This window comes from Mustela nivalis (assembly GCF_964662115.1).
Source record: "Mustela nivalis genome assembly, chromosome: 18".
Lineage (NCBI taxonomy): Eukaryota > Metazoa > Chordata > Mammalia > Carnivora > Mustelidae > Mustela > Mustela nivalis.
This window is the reverse complement of record NC_139037.1, coordinates 34,676,271-34,700,691: the sequence shown is the minus strand read 5'-3', so window position 1 is coordinate 34,700,691 and position 24,421 is coordinate 34,676,271. Positions and strand designations below refer to the sequence as shown.

At 34.1% G+C, this 24,421-nt stretch overlaps 1 protein-coding gene across 4 annotated transcripts in view; it reads left to right on the top strand.

Moving 5' to 3' along the window:
* Positions 1-24,421, top strand: part of PHKB (phosphorylase kinase regulatory subunit beta) — a 233,927-nt gene that overhangs the window by 65,672 nt on the left and 143,834 nt on the right. The gene's annotated exons all lie outside the window — the stretch shown is intronic.

Below are 24,421 nucleotides of genomic sequence, written 5' to 3'. Positions count from 1 at the left end.
TCTTTTTAACTGGAGGACTCAGTTCATTTACAATTTAATGTAAAGTTTTGTCTTGGTTTTAGTCTTTCATATTTCTATTTGTTGTTGGTTTCATTGGTTCTTTGTATTTTTTTTCTCCTTTCTTATATCATTTTGGATTCAGTAAGTATTTGTTACAGTAGCATCCCTCCTTCCATAAGCTCATTAAGCTTTATTTTATTATTCTTTTAGTGGTAATTGTAGAAATCATAGTATCCTCAACTTACTAGGATCTACTCTATTGAGTAAAATATAAATATTTTTATATTTTGACTGTTTTTCAGACCTTTGAAAACCCTTAGCACATTTTAGCTTTAAATACTATTATTGACATTTATTTTAATTCTACATAAGTTTTTAAGAATTGTTTTCTTAAGAGAGAGTGAGTGGGCAGGGAGGGGCAGAGGGAGAGAGAAAGAGAGAGAGAATCTTAAGCAGACTCCACACCCAGCATACAGCTTGATGGGGGGGCTCAATCTCATGACCCTGAGATCACGACCTGAGCCAAAATCAAAAGTCAGACACTTAACCGACTGAGCTATCCAGGTGCCCCAAATCTACATGTATTTTAAATTGCACAAAACAATACTATTGCTGTATTCAACAATATAGAACTGTGTATCCATTCATATACATATAATCTTCGCATGTACCATGATGATGATCACCTTTCTTTTCTAGGTTGTTCTGTGGGATTATTGGCTCTTCCTGACTTACTATTTTTCTAAAAATGTCTTACTTTTATTTAATTTTTAAAGTGTATTTTAGGTTGAGTTATTTTCTTCGAATACTTCAAATATATCATTACATTATCTTCTGGCTTCCATTGTTTTTTTGTTGTGTGAATCCAGTGTAATTCTGTTGTTGCTTTTAGGAAAACATTTTCTTGTTGGGCAACTTAAACTGTTTTTCCTTGTCTTTCATTTTTATTAGTTTTACTAAGTTGTGCTAGCTGTGCTGTTCTTTGTATTTATAATCCTTGGTATTTGTAGAAGTTTTCATATCTGAACTTAATGTCTCTCATAAGATTTGGAAAATTTTCAGCTGGTTTATACTCAGATAATTGTTTATGTTACATTCCTTTTTTCTATTTTCTTTTTTTGAAGCACCGAATACATAGGTGTTACACCTTCTTCCATATCTTTTCATCTTGTCCCATATCTTTTCACCTCTTTTTTTCTATCCTTCTCTCTATGCTTTTTACTATTTCTACTTTGACTTGGAATTTTTTTTTTTTTTGCTGGTTTATCTTTACATTCATTGTTGTATGTTCTAATATAGATAATTGGTTATTAATTGAATTTTAAATTTTAGGTATTATACTTTTTAATTCAGAATTTGCATTTGATTTTTTTAGACTGGCATCTTCTGAAATTCTCATTTTTAATAAAATTTCTCTTTTGAACTTAATTATTATTGTTGTATTAACTTCCATGTTTGATAACTGCACTGTATGGATTACCTGTGGTTTTGTTATTATGATCTATTTTCTTACATCAGTTTTGTAATTTTGTCTTTTTTCTTGCATGTCTGTTATGGCTTGTAATTGTTTGTTTGTTTGTTTGGTTGTTTTAACAATTTCTTGTTTTACTATTCATGGAGTTGTGAAACTCTCACTTTTAGAACATCATCATCATCCTTAAAAGAAAAATGACAGGTTATGAGTCATTCCCCATTTCTCTCTCCCCCTTCCCCCTGACAACCACTGATCTTTTTCTCTCTATGGATTTGTTCATTTGCACATTTGAAATTAAGGTAATCATATAACATCTAAATTTTTGTGTATGGATGGCTTTTTCATCTAGCATATTTTGAAGATATATCCTTGTTATAGCGTGTATCAGTACTTTGTTCATTTTAATAACTAAATATGTTGCATTGTTTGTATATTCCACATTTTGTTTATCCATTTATTAGTTGCTAAAGATTTGGGTGATTTCTACTTTTTGACTGTTACTAATAGTGCTGCTGTGAATATTCATTCATGTGCCAGTGTTTGTGTACTCTCAGATATATACCCAGAAATAGAATTGCTAGATCATAGAACCTAATGTTTAATTTTATGAGGAATTGCAAAACTGCTTTCCAAAGTGATTGCATCATTTTACATTCCCTTCAGGAATGTAATAGAGTCCATGTTTGTTCTTCCTGGTTTTTGTTTTTATTATAGCCACTCTATTGGGTGTGAAGTGATATCTCATTGTGGTTTTGATCAGCATTTCCTTTATTACTACTGATGTTCATATTTGTATCATTTACCCATTTTTAGTTGAGTTGCTTAATTGTTGACTTATAAGAATTTTAAAAATATATTCTGGATACTAGATCTTTATCAGTTATATAATTTATAAACATTTCTTCTATCTGTGAGCTATCTTTTCATTTTCTTTATAATGTCCTTTGAAACATAAAGTTTTTAAAAATTTTGATGAAGTTCAGTTCATCTTCAGTTCATCTAGTTTTCCTCTTCTTGTTTGTGCTTTAGGTTTCATAAGTCTTTCTTAATTTTTCTTAATTTCTCCCAATGAGGTTTTGTAGTTTTCAATATGTGGTTTTCATTCTTTTTAAAATTTTTTCCGGAATATTTTATTTTGTATGCTATTGTAAATGGAATTTCTTAATTTCATTTTCATACTGTTTATTCCTAGTCTTTATAGAAACAGTTGATTTTTGTATATTAACCTTTTATCCTGCAACCTTGCTGAGCTTGTGTTGGTTTTATAGTTTTATAATTCTGACTAAGAGGTTTATCATAGTACTAATTTTTTCAAAGAACCAGCTCCTTGTTTCATTGATCTGTTCTTTTAGTTTCTATATCATTTTTTTCTGCTCTAATCTGTATTATTTCTTTCCTTCTGCTGCCTCTAGGCTTCATTTGTTGTTGTTTTTCTGTCTCCTTTCGGTGTAAGGTTACGTTCTTTGAGATTTTTCTTGCTCCTTGAGATAGACCTGTATTGCAATATACTTCCCACTTAGAATTGCTTTTGCTGTATCCCCAAAACTTTGGACTGTTATGTCCATGTAGTTTTCCATGTTTTTTATTTTCATTTTTTTCCATGTATTTTTAAGTTTCTTCTTTGATTTCATTTCAAACCAAAAATTGGGATTAAAAACTACTTATTCATGGTGTATAATAATTTCTGTATGTTGTTGTATTCCATTTTCTAGTATTTTTATTGAGTATTTTTTACATCCATGCTCTTCATGAATATTGGTGTGTCCTTTGTTGGTGGTGATGTTTGTGGATTAGTAACATGTTGCTTAACCTCCATGTATTTGTGGTCTTTCCTGATTTTTTTCTTGTGGTTGGTTTCTAGAAACCAGAAAAGGTGGATGCTATGATTTCAGTCTTTTTGTATTTGTTCAGGCCTGTTTTGTCACTTAATATGTGATGTAGTCTGGAGAATGTTTCATGTATGCTTGAAAATAATGTATATTGAATCCCTGAGGATTTTCTGTATAGAATACCATGTCATTTGCAAATAGTGATTGTTTACTTCTTAATTTTCAGTACAAATATCTCTTCAGTCTTTAACTTACCTAATTTCTCTGGCTAGACCCTCAAATACAATGTTGAATATAAGTGGCAAGAGTGTACATCCTTGTTTTATTTCTGATTTTAGGGGGAAAACTTTCAGTTGTTCAACATTACATCTGGTGTTACCTGTGGATTTTTTTTTAATACATCCCCTCTATCAGGTTGAGGAATTTTTGTCTTCCTAGTTTCCTGGGTGCTTCATGAAAAGGTGTTGGATTTTTTTGAATGCCATTTGTACATCTGTCAAGATGATCATATGGTGTGTTTTATTCTATTGATGTGGTATATTGTAGGGATTGATTATTTCATTTCAAACCAAAAATTGGGATTAAAAACTACTTATTCATGGTGTATAATAATTTCTGTATGTTGTTGTATTCCATTTTCTAGTATTTTTATTGAGTATTTTTTACATCCATGCTCTTCATGAATATTGGTGTGTCCTTTGTTGGTGGTGATGGTTTGTTTTGTATTTGCTCTTTTCTTGTGACATCTCTGTCTGGGTTTGGTATTAGTAAACTAATGGCCTCATAGAATAGGTTAAGTATTTCTTCTTTTGTTTTTTGAAGAGTTTATGAAAGGTAGGTATTAATTCTTCTTTAAACATTTGGCAGAATTCACCACGAAGCTAGGTAACTCTGGGCTTTTCTTTATGGGAAGATTATTTTTATTATGATTTCAATCTCTCTACTTATTATATGTCTATTCAGATTTTGTTTTTTCTTTAGTTGATTTTGGTATATTCCCTCTTTCATTCTTTATTTTAGTATTTTGAATCCTATCTCCTTTTTCTTCATCAGTGTAGCTAAAAGATTATCGGTTTTATTGGTATTTTCAAAGAATCATTTTTTAGTTTCATTGATTTTTCTCTACTGTTTTTCTATTCTCTTTTTATTTCTCCTCTAGTTTTAATTATTTACTTCTATTGGTTTTGTATGGGCTCACTTGGTCTTACTCTTATATAATTTAGATTATTGAATTGAGATTGTTTTCCTTTTCAAATATAGGCACTTTTAGGTATAAATCTCCCTTTACAGCCTGCTCTTCTGCATCTCATTATTTGTGATATGTTGTTGGTTTATATTTGTTCATCTTTGTGTATTTTCTAACTTCCCTTGTGATTTCTTCTTTGGTGCATTGATTATTTAGTAGTGTAATATTTGATTTTCACATATTTGTGAATGTAACAATTTTCCTTTTCCCTCTGTTACTTGTTTATAATTTTATTCCATAATTGCAGAACAATTTGGAGTGATTGTAGTAAAATTATTGAATACCATTACTCTCATTTTGGTCTTTTTTTTCATTTTGGTTCCTTTTAATAATTTTTGTTTCTTTATTGATGCCATATATATATATATATATATATATATATATATATATATGTTTGTATATATATATTCAAGATAAAATTGAGTAGAGTTAAAAATGGACTAGTATGAGGCATAAATCTATAAAATGTAGATGTGGAAAAAAATAGAAATTAAAAAGCAACTTAAGAACATAAGTTGAGAAATACGAGTCCCTTTGAATAGGGAACAGTGTTTTAAAAAAATAGAAAAGAAAGAATAAATCTTTTAGCTACACTGACGAAGAAAAAAAGTAGATCACCCTGCTTTGTCCACCCAGAGAGATTATAGTATTTCCCCTCCCCCCCCCCATTTTTTTTTAAGGTTATTTTGCATCCTCTTGGCTTTGTTTGTATATCTGTAGTAGCCTCTGACCATTTTGGATTTTTTTAGGGTGCATTTTGCTTGAGTTGTAGCTGATATTTTGGACTCTATTCATTCACTCAACTATCCCTCAACAGAATGACTAGGAAGAGGAACACCCAACAAAGAAAAGAATCAGAGACCATGTCCCCCAACTAATTGATACGGATATAAGAAAGATGTCAGAGATAGACTTCAGGATAGCAATCATAAAGTCAATAGCTCGGCTTGAAAAAAGCACCAGTGAAAATATAGAATCTCTAATCTAAATAATATCTAGTCAGGCCAAACTTAAAAATGCTATGAATGAGATACAGTCTAAGCTGACTACTCTAACAGCCAGGGTAAATGAGGCAGAAGAGAGAATAAGTGATCTAGAAGATAAGCTGATGGAAAGGAAGGAAGTTGAGGAAAAGAGAGATAGGCAGGCAGTAGCCCATAAGAAAAGGCTTAGAGAAATTAATGATGCCTTGAAACATTTCAGTGTCAGGACTATTGGGATCTCTGAGAGGATGAGGGAAGAGAGACATCTAGAGAGTATATTTGAGCGTATGCGAGTATATTTGAGCAAATCATAGCTGAGAACTTCCCTAATCTGGGGAAGGAAACAAGCATTTGTGTCCAAGAGGCAGACAGGGCCCCTTCTAAAATCAGTAAAAAATAGATCAATACACTGACGTGTAATAGTAAAGCTTGCAAATAAAACAGCTGAAGAAACTATCCTGAGAGTAGCTACAGAGACGAGATTCCTTACATATGGAGGTAGGAATATCAGAAAAACCTCAGACCTTATCCACAGAAACTTGGCAGGCGAGAAAGGTCTGGCAAGACATATTAAGGGTGCTAAGTGAGAAGAAAATGCAGCCAAGAATACTTTATCCAGCAAGGCTGTCACTTAGAACAGATGGCAAGACAAAGAGCTTCCAGGACTGGCAGAAACTGAAAGAATATGTGACCACCAAGCCAGCCATGAAAGAAATATTAAGGGGGATTCGATAAAAGAAGAAAGACCCCAAGAGTATTATAGACTAGAAATCTACAGAGACGGTCTATAGAAATAGGGACTTTACAGGCAGTACAATGGCACTAATTTCATACCTTTCAATAGTTACTCTCAACGTGAAGGGCCTCAATGCTTCCATGAAACAGCACAGGGTTGCACCCTGGTACAAAGACAGAACCCACTCACATGCTGTCTACAAGAGACTCATTTTGAAACTAAAGACACCTCCAGATTGAAAGTGAGGGGATGGAGAACCATTTATATGCCAATGGATGTCAAAAGAAAGCTGGGGTGCAATTCTCATATCAGACAAATTGGATTTTAAACCAAAGACTGTTGTAAGAGATGTAGAGGACACTATGTCATACTTAAAGGGCCTATCCAACAGGAAAATCTAACAGTTGTAAATACCTATGCCCCCAACATGGGAGCAGCCAACTACATAAACCAACTCTTCACCCAAATAGTCATATTGATAATACTAGTAGGAGATCTCAACACTCTACTCTCAGCAATGGCCAGATGGTCTAAACCAAAGATCAACAAAGAAACAAGAGCTCTAAATGACACATTGGACTAGGAGGACTTCGTAGATATATACAGAACATTCCACCCTGACACAGCAGAATACTCATTCTTTTCAAGTGCACATGGAACTTTCTCCAGAGTAGACCCCATGCTGGGTCACAATTAGGTCTCAACTGATACCAAAAGACTGAGATTATTCCCTGCATATTTTCAGACCAAAATGTTTTGAAACTGGAACTCAATCACAAGAAATAATTTGGAAGGAATTCAAACACTTGGAAGTTAAAGAGCTTCCTGCTATAGAATGAACAGGTCAAGCAGGAAGTTAAAGAAGAACTTAAACAATTCATGGAAACTAATGAGAATGAAAACAAATCGGTCCAAAATTGACGGAATACTGCAAAGGCAGTCCTAAGGGGGAAATACACAGCCATCCAAGCCTCTCTCAAAAAAGTAGAAAAGTCCTAAATGCACAAGCTAACCTTAGACCTAAAGGAGCTGTACAAAGAGCATCAAATAAAACCTAAAGCAAGCAGGAGAAGAGAAATAATAAAGATTAGAACAGAGATCAATGAAATAGAAACCAGAAGAACAGTAGAACAGATCAATAAAACTAGAAGCTAGTTCTTTGAAAGAATTAATAAGGTCCATAAACCTCTGGCCAGACTTATCAAAAGAAAAGGGAAAGGACCCAAATCAATAAAATCAGGAACAAAAGGGGAGAAATCACGACCAATACCAAGAAAACTGAGACAGTTATTAGCACTTATTATTAGCAGTTATATGCCAACAAGCTAAGTAATTTGGAAGAAATGGATGCATTCCTGGAAACTTATAATCTATCAGGACTGAAACAGGAAAAAATAGACAATCGGAACAGACCGAAAACCAGCAAGGAAATTAAAACAGTTATCAAAGCCTCCCTAAAAACAAGAGTCTGGGGCCAGGTGGCTTCCCAGGGCAATTCTACCAAACATTTATTTATTTTTTTAAAAGATTTTATTTATTTATTTGACAGAGAGAGATTACAAGTAGGCAGAGAGAGAGAGGAGGAAGCAGGCTCCCTGCTGAGCAGAGAGCCCAGTGCGGGACTCGATCCCAGGACCCTGAGATCATGACCTGAGCCAAAGGCAGTGGCTCAACCCACTGAACCACCCAGGAGCCCTCTACCAAACATTTAAAGAGATAATGCCTATTCTACTGCAGGTGTTTCAAAAAATAGAAATGGAAGAAAAAAGTCCAAACTGTTTCTGTGAGGCCAGCATTACTCTGATCCCCAAACCAGGCAAAGACCCCCAACAAAAAGGAGAATTGCAGACCAAAATCCCTGGTCAACATGGATAGATGCCAAAATACTCTCCAAGTTCCTAGTCGATACAATCGAACAGTACATTAAAAGGATTATTCACTATCACCAGGTGGGATTTATTCCTGGCATGCAAGGGAGATTCAACATTTGCAGATGAATCAATGTGATAGATCACATCAACAAAAGAGGAGACAAGAAACATGATCCTCTCAATGCAGAAAAGGCATTTGAGAAAATACAGCATCCTTTCTTGATTCAAACTCTTCATAGTGGGGGGTTAGTGGGAACATACCTCAATTTCATAAAAGCCATCTATGAAAAGCACACAACAAATAGCATTCTCACTGGGGAAAACCTGGGAGCTTTTCCCTTTATGTCAGGAATAGGACAGGTATGCCCAGTCTCACCACTGTTTTTCAATGTAGTAGTAGAAGTTCTAGCCTCAACAATCAGACAACAAAAAGAAATAAAAGGCGTTCAAATTGGCAAGGGTGTTGAACTCTTTCTCTTCATAGATGACGTGAAACTTGGATGTGGAAAACCCAAAAGACTCCACCTCCAAATCACTAGAACTTGTAAAGCAAATCAGCAATGTGACAGGATACAAAACTAGTACACAGAAATCAGTCACTTTTCTATACACTAACAATGTGACTGAAGAAAGAGAAATTAAGGAATAAATCCCACTTAAAACTGCACCAAAAACCAATATACCTAGGAATAAAACTAACCAAAGAGTTTAAAGATCTATACTCTAGAAACCACTGAACACTTATGAAAGAAATTGAGGAAGACACAAAGATGGAAAAACATTCCATGCCCATGGATTGAAAGAATAAACATTTTGGAAATGTCTATGCTGCCCAGAACCATCTACACTTTCAATGGAATCCCTGTCAAAAGACCATTGACATTTTTCACAGAGCTGGAACAAACAATCCTAAAATTTGAATGGAGCCAGAAAAGACCCCAAATTGCTAGGGGAATTTTGAAAAAGAAAGCCAAAGCTGGGGGCATCACAATGCTTGACTTCAATCTATGCTACAAAGCTGTGCTCATCAAGAAAGCAAGGTACTGCACAAAAACAGCCACATATATCAGTGGAATGGACTAGAGAGCCCAGAAATGAACCCTTAAGTAATGGCCAGGAAGGAATATCCAATGGAAAAAAGACAATCTCTTCAATAAATGGTCCTCAGAAAATTGGGCAGCTACATACAGAAGAATAAAACTGGATCATTATGTTACACCGTCCACAGATATAAACTCAAAATGGATGAAAGACCTCAATGTGAGACAGGAATCCATCAAAATCCTAGAGGAGAACATAGGTGGTAACCTCTTTGACATTGGCCACACAACTTCTTTCAAGAACATCTTCAAAGGCCAGGGAAACAAAAACAAAAATGAACTTTTGGGACTTCCATCAAGATAAAAAGCTTCTGTACAGCAAAGGAAACAGTCAATAAAACTAAGAGGCAACCCATGGAATGGAGAAGTTATTTGCAAGTGACATTACAGATAACGGGGCTGGTATCCAAGATCTATAAAGACCTTTTCTAACTCAACACCCCAAAACCCAATAATACCATCAAAAAAATGGGCAGAAGACACAAATAGACACTTTTCCAAAGAAGACATACCAAAGGCTAACAGACATGAAAAAATTTTCAACATTTGAAAATTCGAATCAAATCCACAATGAGATACCACCATACAATATTGCAGTTAGAATGCAAATATTAACAAAGCAGGAAATAGCAAATGTTGGCAAGGATGTGGAGAATGGGAAACCCTCTTACACTTTTGGTGGGAAAGCAAGATGTTAACAGTCACTTTGGGAAAACAGTATTGGCATTCCTCAAAAATGGGAAAAAAAGAGCTTCTCTCTGACCCAGCAATTGTACTGCTGGATATTTACCTCACAGATACAAATGTAGTGAAAAGAAGGGCCACATGCACCCCAATGTTCATAGGAGCAATGTCCACAATATCCAAACTGTGGAAGGAGCTAAGATGTCCTTCAATAGATAAATGGATAAAGAAGATGTGGTTCATTTATACCATGGAATATTTTTGCCATCAGAAAGGATGAATACCTAACATTTTCATAAACATGAGTGGATCTGGAGGGAGTTAAGCTAAGTGAAATAAGTGAAGCAGAGAAAGACTTTTCGTATGGTTTCACTCATCTGTGGGATGGAGGAATAGCTGGGAGGACCATAGGGAAGAGAGGGAAAACTGAATGGGAAGAAATCCGGGGGGAGTCATGCCATGAGAGACTCTGGACATTGTCTGGCAAACTGAGGGGTTATAAGAGGGATGGGATGGATGTATAGGGTAACCACGTGATGGGTATTAAGGGAGGGCACATGTTGTTATGCGCACTGGGTATTATATGCAACTAATGAATCAGTGAACACTACATCAAAAACTAATGATGTGCTGTATATTGGCTAATTGAACATAAAAAAAACCCGCTTTTTATATTTGTGTTGGATATATGACTGTTACTGAATAAATTTAGGGTTTTTGTATTTAATAAAGCTTGTTTTATGAATATTTGAAATTTATCTTTCATCCTTGGCTTTCTGAAATTATAGTTCTTTATGAAAGGATAGGCTAATTTATCCTGTATCTTTTGGAATTTACTAAAGTAGCTTAAATGAAAAGTTGCTTATTTTTTCTCATATAATATGATGCCTGTAGATATTTGACTGCTTGGTCTGTTTTTCTTTATCTCAAATGGCTGCTCTACTGGCATCATGGCAAAAAAGAAGGGGGAAGGTTGATAAAAGTGGTGCGTTAGCTAGTTTTTCTCAGAAATAGCCTTTAAAAAAAAATCAGAAATCTCAAAATCTTTCCCAAAAGTCCTCTGCAAATTCCTGCTTATGCCTTATATAAGGTACTTCCAGCAAAGGAGGCAGGCTGGGAAAGTAAGTTCTTTTTTCTTTTTTTTTTTTTCCTGCCTCTACAGTTGGTTTGTTCAATAGAAATGTAATGTGAGCCACTTACATAGTTTAAAATTTACAGTGGCTACATTAAAAACAGATGAAATTTCTTTTTATAATGTATTTATTTAATGCAATATACTGATAATATCTTTATTTCAACATGTAATAAATATAAATTCTTATGTTGATATTTTACATTTTTATCTAAGTCTTCAAAATTGGTATGTATTTTGCACTGAAAGTTAAATTGGACTAGGTACATAGTAAATACTCAATAAGCACTGGCTAATGGCTACCTTAGTTACTGTACATGGTTGTTTCCTATCTTTGCCTATCATTTACAGTATGTTGAATTTTCACAATGTTATAAAAATGATTCTGTGTAAGAATCAGGAACTTATTTTCCTTTAGGTATTCTCCCATCTCCTTTCCCTCATTTCAAAACCCAGCTTTTCCTGATGAAAGAAAGCTTACTTTACCTCATTTTTGTATTTTGCTTGTGGTGTCTCCTGAGAAATTTAGTGTCTCATAAGCCAACTTGTTGCAAAAAGTTTGTTCTTTCGAGCCCTAGTCCAGTCATCCGAGTCATTGTGTAACCACTGCTAACACTCTGTGTCCCCATACCTACTCTGTCCCATGTTCTGTCTCTTGAAATGTTCATGTTCCTGAAACCTTTCTGCATACCTTAAATGGCAATTTGCCCTTCCCTTGTGGTGATACTTTACACATATTCATGCTGCATTACAGCGTTATTTAAGAGGTATCTTGGTTATGATGTGTTATAGAAAGAATTAAACACAAATTATCATCATCCATCACACAAATCATTTTTCCAATATTGCATCTAGGTTGGGGTGCTATAATCTATGGGGAATTTACAGACATTGGAGGAGGTTCAGGTTTGTTACTGTTAGAAAAATAGGGCCTTGTAATGCTTGCATCATTGTAAATATTTTAGAATAGATGCTAGAACCATACACACCTAGAAAGATATGGTTGGTATGATGATTTCCTGAGCTCTTTTCCAATCCAGTCTCCAAATATTTAAAAATAACAGTTTTATTCTATTTTTGCCAACAAAATAAAAATATTTCCCAAATATAAAAATGTGTTCCTAGTTCCCTATATAAGCTTAGAAATTTATGAATTGAATTTTGTTCATTTGTTTCATTATCTGTGTAGTGTTGTTAGGAGAGATGGGGAAATTTAAATATGTTCCAATAGGATTGAAATGAATTTTTAATTGTTACAATAGCTTCCCATTTCAGGATAATATTATAACTTGGGGAATTAAAAAAAAATTAGGCCTACAGTATGTTGGCATACATTTCTTTACCTAATTAAACAATAAATGAGGGGCGCCTGGGTGGCTCAGTGGGTTAAGCCACTGCCTTCGGCTCGGGTCGTGATCTCAGGGTCCTGGGATCAAGCCCCGCATCAGGCTCTCTGCTCAGCAGGGAGCCTGCTTCCTCCTCTCTCTCTGCCTGCCTCTCTGCCTGCTTGTGATCTTTCTCTGTCAGATAAATAAATAAAATCTTAAAAAAAAAAACAATAAATGAAACAAGATGGGATTGAGAGGGAGACAAACCATAAGAGACTCTAAATCTCACAAAAGAAATAGAGGGTTGCTGGGGAGAGGTGGTAGGGAAAGAGTGGTTGGGTTATGGACATTGGGGAAGGTATGTGCTATGGTGAGTGCTGTGAAGTGTGTAAACCCAGCGATTGATAGACCTGTACTCCTGGTGTTAATAATACATTATATGTTAATAAAAAATTTTTAAAAAGAATAGTGTCACCAAAAGATGTATTCTCAAATGTTAGTTATTACTGAAATAAAACTGATAGATTAAAAAATACCAATAATTTCATGAGCCACAGTAAGCTGGAATAGCCACTTCTCTTACTGCAGAAGTATATACAAATTATCTTAACTATATAAAATGGTCATTGTTTAATATGGATTCACTTTTCTATATTACCTATTTTAGGAAAATAATATAATACTAGTAATTGTTAGTAGTAATGCATTTATTTTTCTAATGTTTATGTTTAATAAACAAAGAGTTATAACCTTTAGGTTATATACAAGTTAAATGTACATATAGTCCGAGTCTTTATTTCTATTTCTTCAGGAAATGCTAATATTTTAGTTTAGTGAATGGCTGAATTGTCTAAAAATTTTTAATCTGTTACATGGTATGAAGAAATATGTTCCCTGGTTAAATATAATTTGTGACAAATATTTCTACTTGACAATGAAATGACTTTTTATAACTAGAATTCATTTGCATTGGTCAAACTAAAATATATCATGTTTAGCTACAAAGCAATTTTGAATAACCATTCTTGAATAACAGCATAAAATTGAACTTTCAGAATTATTCCAAATTACTCTGAGAGGAAGGCAAGATCTTCTGCAAGTTACTGAAATTTTGAACAATTCTCTTTCCATGTAATCAAGTAGCATTTAGGATATATAATCTTCCTATAATTTTTGTCAAGAATTAAAAGTCATTAATATCCTGTAGTATGGCAGGAAAAACCTTTTTAGTGACTTACCTATTTTTATTTGTTTCTTAACTCTTCCTTTGCAATGTTAGTGCGTTTTGATTTTGTTGCTATTAGTTGCAGGTTCTCCACTGCCCTGGTAATGAAGTCACTGATGGTAAAATGAGGTGCTAAAGTTAGAATTTAAATATTTGATCTGTGAATAATACCCTTTAGGATATTGTTTTCCAGCTATGAAATTCCTTTATTGTTATTTGATATCCCATGATGCCTGACTGATAAGTCTCAAGACTTCAGTATTTTTCTTTTTAGAATTTCAAAATTCTGCTTATCTCACTTAAAAATTTGTAAAGGCTTTTTATGGGAATTTTAGGTCAAATTATATTATTTGCTATTTCATAGTTATTATTTGGTTGCAGTGTCCTGAATCTGGCAAAGGATATGTGGGTTTTCTTCAGTAGAATTATTATTAGGATGACAAAAATTTTGTTTTCTGAAATCCCTGGATGAAGATTCTTTAGAATTGAATGACCCTACACTTGTCACCAGTAACAGTATAACAGAGTTAGAAGAGTAAGTTTTTATCAATGACAAACTATTTTAATATATGGAGAAGAGTGCAGGTATAGTTCTGTTTTAATATTCCTGGAATTTATGCATACAAATGATCCCTGTTTTTGGGGAGGGAGGGCTTTTTCTTCAACAATGCCGAAGTATAGAAAGGATAATTGGTTTTTCTGTTGGTGTTTACTGAGGTGTAAATATATGATTTTTTTTTTCCAACAAATATTTCTTGTGGACCTTTCATGTATAAGAAGGTAATGTGATATAATGGTGAATAAGATAGCTCATCCAAACTTAAGAAATCAGTGAAGGTTTTTCTTTTAGGGAATTTCCTCATCCAGGTTGATATCTGAAGGCAGTGTAGGAATTATAAGTGGGCGAAGCAGTAGGAAAAGAATCTATTAGGGAGAAATACTATGTAGAAATCACCAAACTTGGGAAAGAACATAGATGATTCTAGGAACTGGAAGAAGGTTCACTTACAAGTGTTTGGGAACAACCCAAGAGAGGTAGTTGAGTACTTGTCATGAGAAATTTTTGTCATGTTTCTGTAAATGTGATAATACAACTGAATAAGCAGATTTAACTCCAAAAATATGTACTATTAGGTAAACTATAACAAAATTTATTTAAAAAAAAAACAAAAAAACTATGTGACCAAGCATAAATGAAAGAGAAGGAAATTCCTAGATGCCAGAAATGATAAGGAAATTAGCAGATTTGTATTTGATTTGGTGATTTGGATAAGCTCAGGAACCTAATAGATTCAGATATATTGTATCACTTAGCTATTCCAGTTTCTTAACAAAGTACCGCCAAATTTAGTGTCTTATTTACAAGTTTTGTTCCCTACTGGTCTATAGAAGAGCTGATCAGTTCTGCTGATTTGCCAATTCTGCTTGGCCACCTGAGCTCACTGATGCATGTTATGACTAGTTAATAGACTGACGCTGATTAAAGATGACATTAACTGATATAAACCATCTCTGCTCTGTGTGTTCTATCAACCTCCAGAAAGGAGCTAGAATTATTCTTAAGGGAAAGTTAAGGATCTGAGAGAGCAGATGCATGTAAGGCCTTTCGAAGCAGAGGCTCAAATTTGGCACACCCTCACTTGTGTCACATTCTGGTGGCTGAAGTAAATCATGTGTCTGACCTCTTGTTTGAAAGAACTATTAAATCATATTTCAAGGGTCTAGATGAAGAGAAGGATGTTTAGTTGTTCAATCCCTGTGTCATAGAGCTTATGGGCCAAGAGTTTGAGTTTTTAAAAGGTCACATTGAAACAAGAGTTGTTGCCTGGGCTCATTCAAGACAAGATGTTGCATGTGAATTCTGTGCATGAACTTAAAAAGAACTGTCCTCTAGAAGGAGAATTTAAAAAAAACCTCAGGTCACTGGCCTAGAGAATAGGAAGCTACTATTGTCTAGGACCTTAAATTGAAACTTTTAAGCCTGTGCCATATGTGGATATGTGGTCTGATACAAAGGTAAAATTGCTTCTTAGGTACATATCCACAAATTAAAACCTTTACTGAAAGAAGTTAAATAATACAAATAATAATTACAAATGATTACAAATTACATGAGGAAATTATTCAAAACAACCACATACAGCAGATAGGAAAGCTTGCATGCCAAGAATTTTAGGTAACAGAATTGTTTTTAAGAGACTCTAAAATAAAAATGTTTAAATTGTTAAATATTAATATTAGATAAAATAAAGAATATATGAAAAAAAACCAAAAGTGATTATTAGAAATAAAGATTAAAGAACAACTAAAAAGTTAGTAATAAAGAGTAGATTGGACATTGTTGAAGAAGGAATTTATGAACTGGAAGATGGTTTTGGGAGAACAGAGAGGTAAAAAGAAAATATGAAAACAGATTTAAGATAATTGAGGATAGAATAAGAAGGTCATTCTTTTTTTAAATAAATGCTTTTTTATTTTATTTTTTATTTTTATTTGTTTTTATTTTTTTATAAACATATAATGTATTATTAGCTCCAGGGGTACAGATCTGTGAATTGCTAGGTTTACACACTTCACAGCACTCACCATAGCATATATCCTCCCCAATGTCCATAACTCCACCACCCTCTTCCCACCCCCCTCTCCCTGGCCACCCTCAGTTTGTTTTGTGACATTAAGAGTCTCTTATGGTTTGTCTCCCTCCTGATCCCATCTTGTTTCATTTATTCTTTCCCTACCCCCCAAACCTCCCATGCTGCATGGAGATCATATGATAGTTGTCTTTCTCCAATTGACTTATTTAGGTAAGCATAATACCGTCTAGTTCCATCCACGTCATTGCAAATGGCAAGATTTCATTTCTTTTGATGGCTGCATAGTATTCCATTGTATATATATACTACATAAGAAGGTTATTCTTATGATTCATAAGAATAACCAGTAAAGAGAATTGAGGAAAGGCAATATTTGAAGAATATTTGAAGAAGTGGTGATTGATATCTGAATTGATGAAAGCATGAGTCTTAGAATAGATAAAAATGCATTCTCCCCTCCCACTGCCCTCCTTGCCCCACCTAGAAAACCCCTAGTAAATTATAGAACAAGTAATAGAGGAAGCCTGGGTCTCTAAATGACGTTGTGGAACTAAGCTGCCATGCCAGTCTGCGTTGTAGAAGGTTTATGGTTTTTTTCAGTTAAGAAAATTATTTTGATTGCTTAAAACAACATAGTGACACTCAGATGGATGAAATGTGCAACTCTTTGTTTATAGCTCTAAATGAGAAAGCCCCTATGTAGGTCCACACTGGGGTTTGTAACTGAGGACAGGGTAACAAGATGCAACTATAGGAGACAACTTATGTATAGCAAGGAGGGTGGAGTTAACTAGGTTTTGTAGTCTCTGTTGTACTGGCTAATTTAGTACTCCTGTGGGCCCCAGGGTCTGTCTCTATTTTTATGGTATCTAAGTCCTGGAGTAATTAGGGTGAGTGCAAAATGCATGGAGTGTAAGAATCCAGTTAGGGAAGTGGCTGAGATATGAACATAATCAGTACTTAATCCTCTATCTTAACACAGGAAGAGCCTCCTTCATCCAGGTCTTCAAAACTGAGAAAAGGACTGCTTAAAACAAATAAGTAAACAAGACTATATTACACATAGACAAACTGTATGGTGTAAGAAATCAATTATAGCTTAAAATGCCATTGTATTTGGGGGGTTTCTTTTTACAGCAGTCTTTTTTTTTTTTTTTTTAACCCCATATGTTTAAGGTAAAGGTGTAAAAAGGGACATTGCTTAATGATTAAAGAAACATTTCTCTGTGAAGATGAAATAGTGTTGTATAAACCTAACAGTATATCCTCAAAGTACATAAAACAAAAATTTAATGGAACAGGTGGGAGATTTTTAACACATTTCCCTTAGAAAATGATAAACTGAGAAGACAAGAAAAATCAAAGTTATAATACATATTATTTGACTAGCACAATTAGTCTCTACAAAATTTGACAAAGACTAAATGAGTAACAAAGAACAAATGGATATTTTCTCTGACCACATTAAATTTAGAAGTCAATAGGTAAAAGATATCCACTAAATATCCTGTTTTTGGAAACAAAATATACACTTCTGTTTTATGATTTTGAAGAAGTAATGAAAATGGAAATTGAGAAATAATGTGGAATGACAGTGAAACACTATGCACCAAAACTTGTGGAATGTAGCTGTGAAGTTATTAGTAGGCAATTTTTAAACTTTGAATGCACATATTAGAAAAGAGTTACAATGAAAAACTAGCAAGTTAAGTATCCTATTTTTAAATTCATAAAAAGAATACTATAAACATGAAGCAAGTACAAGGAAGAAAGTAATAAAGATAAAAATAGGAATGATTATATAAAATATGAAGTTAGAATAGAGATTGCCAACAAAGCCAAGAATTGGATTTTTTAAAGGTTAATAATTTAAACCAACCTCTTAACAAAATTTGCCCAGGAGAAAAGAAATACTTTTGCACATATGAATAATATTAGGAATGAAAGGAGAATATAACTACAAATAAGTAGACATTTAAAGAGAGAGACTATACCATAAGAAAATATTTGGCAATAAATATCAAAATGATTCCAAATGGAATGTAGTCTAGGAAAACCCTAAGTTACTGTTATAAGTTGATTTGTGCCTCCCCCTCTCCAGCTTCTACAAATTTATATATTAAAACCCAAAGGCCCCATACCTCAAAATGTGGTCTTGTTTGAAAATATAGCTGTTCCAAATGTATTTGGAGATAAGGCCTTTAAAGAGGAAAGTTTAAATCAGGCCCACAGGGTGAGACTTAATACAGTCTGACTGGTGTCCTTATAAGAGGAAGGAGTTGGAACACACAAGAGAAACCAGGGGCCTATGTGATTAGAGGAATAATCATGTGAGGACAAAGTAGCAAGAGTGTGGCCTACCTGTAAGTCAAAAAGGCCTTAGAAGAAACCAAAGCTGCTGGCATCTTGATCCTGGTATATGGCCTCCACAACTATGAGAAAATAAATACCTCTCTCAGTATGTTGCTATGGTAACTAATATAGTTACTAATACTAACTTAAGAAGTAGAAAAATAAAATAGAATTATATTATGATATTTCTTAACATTTTTGTTGTTGTTGCCCTCCAGAGTGGGGAAAACTATGTAAGTTTTCTGTAATGTGAGAAATTAGGGAATAAGATTTTGTCAAGTTAGAGTTGAGTATTCCAGGGCCACGCCCTCTTCTAATAAGTAAGATTTTTTCCTTTTGCTTCTGAAAACCGATTTTTACCCTCTGAGGAATGCATGATCTACAGTCTTTGAGAAAAGTAAATTATTGGTAAGAAATCTTTCCCCTTCCCTCTCAACCTCTCCAGAAAAACAACTCTTCCAGCTAGTTCTGTAGGGAAACCCACCAAAGTTTAAAGGAAGGGGTAATTTCTGATAAAACTTAAGTTTTATGAGGTTGCTATAATTTTACAAAAGTTGACGGAAGTAGTATGTGAAAAATCAAATTCTTTTTAAAATGGTTTTAGGTCATTAACCATTTCTTCAACAAATTGAGTTGCTGTCATGTAGAAATTACTATTCTAGGCACGAGGGATACAGAATGATGAAGACAGACAAGGCACCTCCCTGCCTTGTAGAAATTACATTTTAGTTGGGAAAATTGGCAGAAGCTTACTAAAATAGAATGAAAGATAAGATTCAATGTAGCAAATTCAAATAGCATGGCCTGATAGAGAATGACAAATATACTACTTTTGATTAAGTGGGCAGGGAAGTTTTCAGATCCTTAATTGCAGACCAATTCCAGCTGGCAAGGGAAAAGCAGAGAAAGAGGAAAGGTGAAGAAATGAAAATGTGAAATGAGTCATGGATAATATATAATTTAAGTTACATTTGGCAACAAGTAATAGAAAACCCAACAAAGAGTGCTTTCAACAGATGTAAGCTTTATTTCATGTACCAATATTTTTGGTGGTTGGAAGTCCTGAGCTTTAACATTAGTTGATCAGTGTCATCAAAGATATAGACTGGCTTTTCTCCTGTTCTGCCGTTTTTAACATGGGACATTTATCCAAATAATCGTTAATAAAGGTGCTGTTCATTTAGTTATCATGTCTACATGTCTACACTAGTAAGAATTGGGAAAGAAGAAGGGGATTTAAAAACAGTTCCTAGAAGCCTTACCTCATTGGTCACCAGTTTTCTTTTTTAAACCATGCAGGGCATTTTGACAACATCTAGTAAAGTCGAAAGTGCACTTAGTCTATAATTAAGCAATTCAGTTTCCAGATACATACTTTCGCTCTTAGCATATCAATTATACCTCTTTTTACTTTTTTAACTTGTTACCCTTGAGTTTGTAATATACATTTACAACTAATCCAAGTCCACTTTCAACTAACACTGTACCATTTCATGTGTGGTATTTCTTAATAACAAAATAACCCTAATTCCTTCCTTGTATCTTTGCTGTCATTAACTTTATTTATATATAAGGGTACATTTAGATATAAAAATACATAATCAATTGCATTGTTGCTATTTATTATTTTGAATGAACTGTTATCTGTTAAATCCATTAAGAATAATAAAAATAAAGAATTTTATTTCACCTTCATTTATTTATTTATTTTATTTTTAAAAAGATTTTATTTATTTATTTGGCAGAGAAAGACAAGTGAGAGAGAGGGAACACAAGCAGGGGAAAATGGAAGAGGGAGAAGCAGGCTTCCTTTGAGCAGGGAGCCCAATGTGGAGCTCGATCCCAGGACCCTGGGATCATGACCTGAGCCAAAGACAGACAATGACTGAGCCACCCAAGTGTCCCTCACCTTCACTTATTTACATTTGAATTTCTGTTTATTATTTTCTGTCTCTCTAAAGAACTTTTAACATTTCTTGCAAGACAGGCCTACTGGCAACAAATTTCCTCAATTTATGTTTACCTGAAAAAGTTTTTATTTCTCCTTCACTCTTGAAGGATAATTTCACAGGGTATAGGATTCTAGGTTGATGGGGGTTCCCCCCCCCTCTCAGCACTTCTTAGTATTTCATTCCAATTTTGCATGAATGGTTCTGATAAAAAGTCGAATGTAATTCTTAGCCTTCTTCTACTATAGGTAACATTATTGTTTCCTTTTATTTTTTTCTGGGTTTTTTTAATTTAACTTTGAGTTTTTTGTTATTTGAAAATGTGCTGAGGTGTCATTTTGGGGGACATTTTTCATACTTAATCTTCTCTGAACTTCCTTTATATGTGGTTTGGTATTTGACATTTAATATGGGGGTATTCTTAGTTGTTATTATTTAAAATATTTCTTCTATTTTTTTCTTTATTCTCATCCTGATATGCCAATTACATGTATATTACACCTTTTTTAGTTGTCTCACAGCCCTTGAATATTCTGTTTTGTGTTTTTCAGTCTTTGTTCTCTTCGCTTTTCAGTTTTCAAGAATTCTGTTTATATAGCCTCTGGCTGAGATTCTTTCTTCAGTTGTGCTAATATCTGATAAGTTCATCAAAGGCATTTTAATTTCTATTATAGCATTTTTTTATATCTAGCATTGTTGAGGAGTTTGTTCTTCGAATGTCCATCTCTGATTACATTGCCCATGTGTTCTTGTTTACTACTACTTCATTTGACATATTCCATATCATAATTAGTCAGTTATTTTAAATTTTGTCTGATAGTTCCAATATTCCTGTCATATATAGTTCTGATGTTTACTTTGTCTCTTCAGATTGTGTGAGGTTTTTTTTTCCTTTTGATATGCCCTATAACTTTTTCTTGATAGCTGGACATGATGTACTATAAAAAGAACTATTGTAAATAGGCCTTTAGTAATGTGGTTGTGAGATATGAGGGGAAAGGATGCAAAGTATTCTGTAATCCTAATCAGGTCTAGTCTTTTAGTTAGCCTGTGGCTCTGGACTATGAACTTCACAAGTATATCTCATTTTTTTTTTTCCCTCTCACCTTGGGCAGAATAAGATGGCTATAGTAGGCACTAGTTGAGTATTTCTTCTCTTCATGTGGAAGGGTAGAGCTGACTGGAGTTGGTATTTCCCTTTCCCCAGGTCAGTTAGGGCCTAATAGGCAAGGTCTGGTTAGTCAAGGTCTGGTTAACTAATTTGAGGCCTTGTTATGAAAAACAAAATGTTCCAATGTAGAGATTTTCCCCACAGTCTGGAAGTAGAGTGTTCCTATGGAACCTTTTGTAAGCCTTAATCTGTAAAGTGAAGATTATCCCCCACTTTCTCAAAGTTTGTATTACACCACTTTGCTTTCACAAAAGACTTGCATTTGTATAGTAATGGCTGTTTTTTGTTTGTTTGTTTGTTTTTGTAAAATTGAAAACCCTCATTGGATTTCTTTCAGTTACTGAAAACAGGTAGTAATGTAGGTCTTTTGTAAAAGTGAACTAGCTTAAGAACATTTAGAAAGCACAGATAGTTGTATTTCAGAATGGTTTCTTTTCCCCTCCCCCTTCTGGAAGAAATAGGAGATTTTCCTCAGACATTTTCTAAGGGAACCTGGTGGAGTTTTTGCAGGTAAATCTCAGTATATAGTGGGGAACTACTTATGACTTCCTCCTGGAGCTGTATACTCTCAGAGCTTTAACTCTCAATTTTTAACTGTGCCTCTACCAGCGCAATTACAGTTCAGGTTTTACCACCTTGGCCCTGGTTCCCAAGGTGACTTCTGCTCATGAGTCTCTACCCCAGGAAGCCATGGCTGCCTATATTCACTTGTAGGTTTCCTCTGTCTTAGGGCAGCACTTTATGGATATAAGTAGGGTTGTCAATTTTTCAGTTTGCACAGCTTTTTACTTGTTAGGAGAGAGTGGAATGGCAATTCCCAGTCTCTTTACTTGTGGAACTAGAATGTAAATGGTATTTTAGTTTTCCTCACGGGGCTTGTTAGCCAAAAATGCCTTTCCAGCCATTTATACCATGTAGGCATTCTGAGCAAACTGCTTACTTGGGCCTAGTCCTGTCCTAAAGCCCTCCTAAGAGAAGGAAGGAACAGGAATATAGATTATATACTTGAGAAGTTTTTTATGAAAGGAAGGAGGACTTAGATGTTTTCAAATCTTTAAACTTGAAGTATTTTCTGTATGCATTATATAACCTAAATAATTCTAAAGACCATAGAAGAGCTAAAGTTACCAGGTTTTGTGACAATGGACCAGGATTCTTCTACAGGCAGGTTTCCCTACGGTGTATTGCAAGAAACTGGGAAAGCCGGGGAGACCCTCAATAATATTTAAACTAAAAAAAAATAATAACATTTAAACTAAAAAAGTTTTTTGTAGGTATTTAATGCTTCACTCTTGCGTAGGGAAGTTATGGGACAGGTGTGTGTTTTGTGGGAATATAGAATTATCTTATGCTCTTCTGTTTCTTTGAGACTCCAACGCCCTTATTGCTTTTTTCTTCACTGAAATTTGTCAACTGTTTTTGACCCTAAGGGCAAACATCTCTGTTGGGATACAGGGTGGAAATGTCAGGAATTCTGACATGAAACACAAGATGAAGCATTCATGTTTTGTGAAAGCATCTGGGTAGACTGCTTTCTGATCAACTCTTGGGCAATGCCTTTGTTGACTCTGGGCTTAAATACTTTGTAGAGATCCTAAAGAACAAAGAAGAATCATTTTAAGAGGCTGTGGTTTTCTCTGCTCTGATTTCTCAAATAACTCTTTTCTTTGCTTTCTTCTACTATAATTTGGCACAGTTTCTGGTATACTGGTGAAATCTTGCCTTGGTTTTTTAATTAATGTGTCATTTCAAAAATTTTGTGTATACTTTATTAACTATAATTTTTAAAAATACAATAATTACAATGGCGTTGAGGTTTTTCTTTTTTTTTTTTTTTTACTTAGATTCAAATTAGCTAACGTATAGTGTAGTATTGGTTTCTAGAGTAGAGTTTAGTGATTCATTACTTAAATAACACCAGTGCTCATCCTGACAAGTGCCCTCTTTAATGCCCATAACCCATTTAGTGTATCTCTCCCATCCATCACTGTGTCATTCTTAAAAGTACATATATTATATTAATTATGTGGATGGGGAGAGGTGGGAGATACATATTGCCACTTCAGAAGGGATCTCGAGATGGAGATAGTTAGGTAAGTGCACATACTCAATTTGCGATATTGAACCAAACATGGTAACTAAATTTAAAGCATTGTAATTAAGGCCAGTTGTTCAGTTAAGATACTGTCTTCCCTAAAATGAACAGTTCTTTAAAATAAGAACTGGCTGTAATCTCTGCTTTCTAGAGTTACTTTTGAGAGTTTAACTTTCATTATTTGTCTGAAATCTTTACAAGGGAACTGTGACTCTTGGCTTGTTGGTTGGTGCTCATTTCTATCCATTAGCTTTGATTTCTTAAGAATGGGTATCAACAGTTGTAGAAAAGACCAAAAGAATATTAGATTCCAGGATTAATAGACTCAAGACTCCAGGTTAATCTTAACGAGTCAGTTAATGGATTGACTCATTTCAGAACTGAGAAATACCTTTTTATCTCTAAAGTTTTAGATTTATTTAACATTTTATATGAACATTTTAGATAACAAATATTTATTATAAAATGATGCTTTATATATTTCTTAATTCTCAAGATACCCAGTGTCTATGAATAGTAATAGATACATTGCTGAAAAATTATAAGTTGGAGCATTGACCGGGTTTAAATTTCATTTCTGTACTGTATATTAAGTTCTCAGTTGAGGCTTCATATTAGAAAAACCAGGTATAACAGGGTACTCATAGTAATA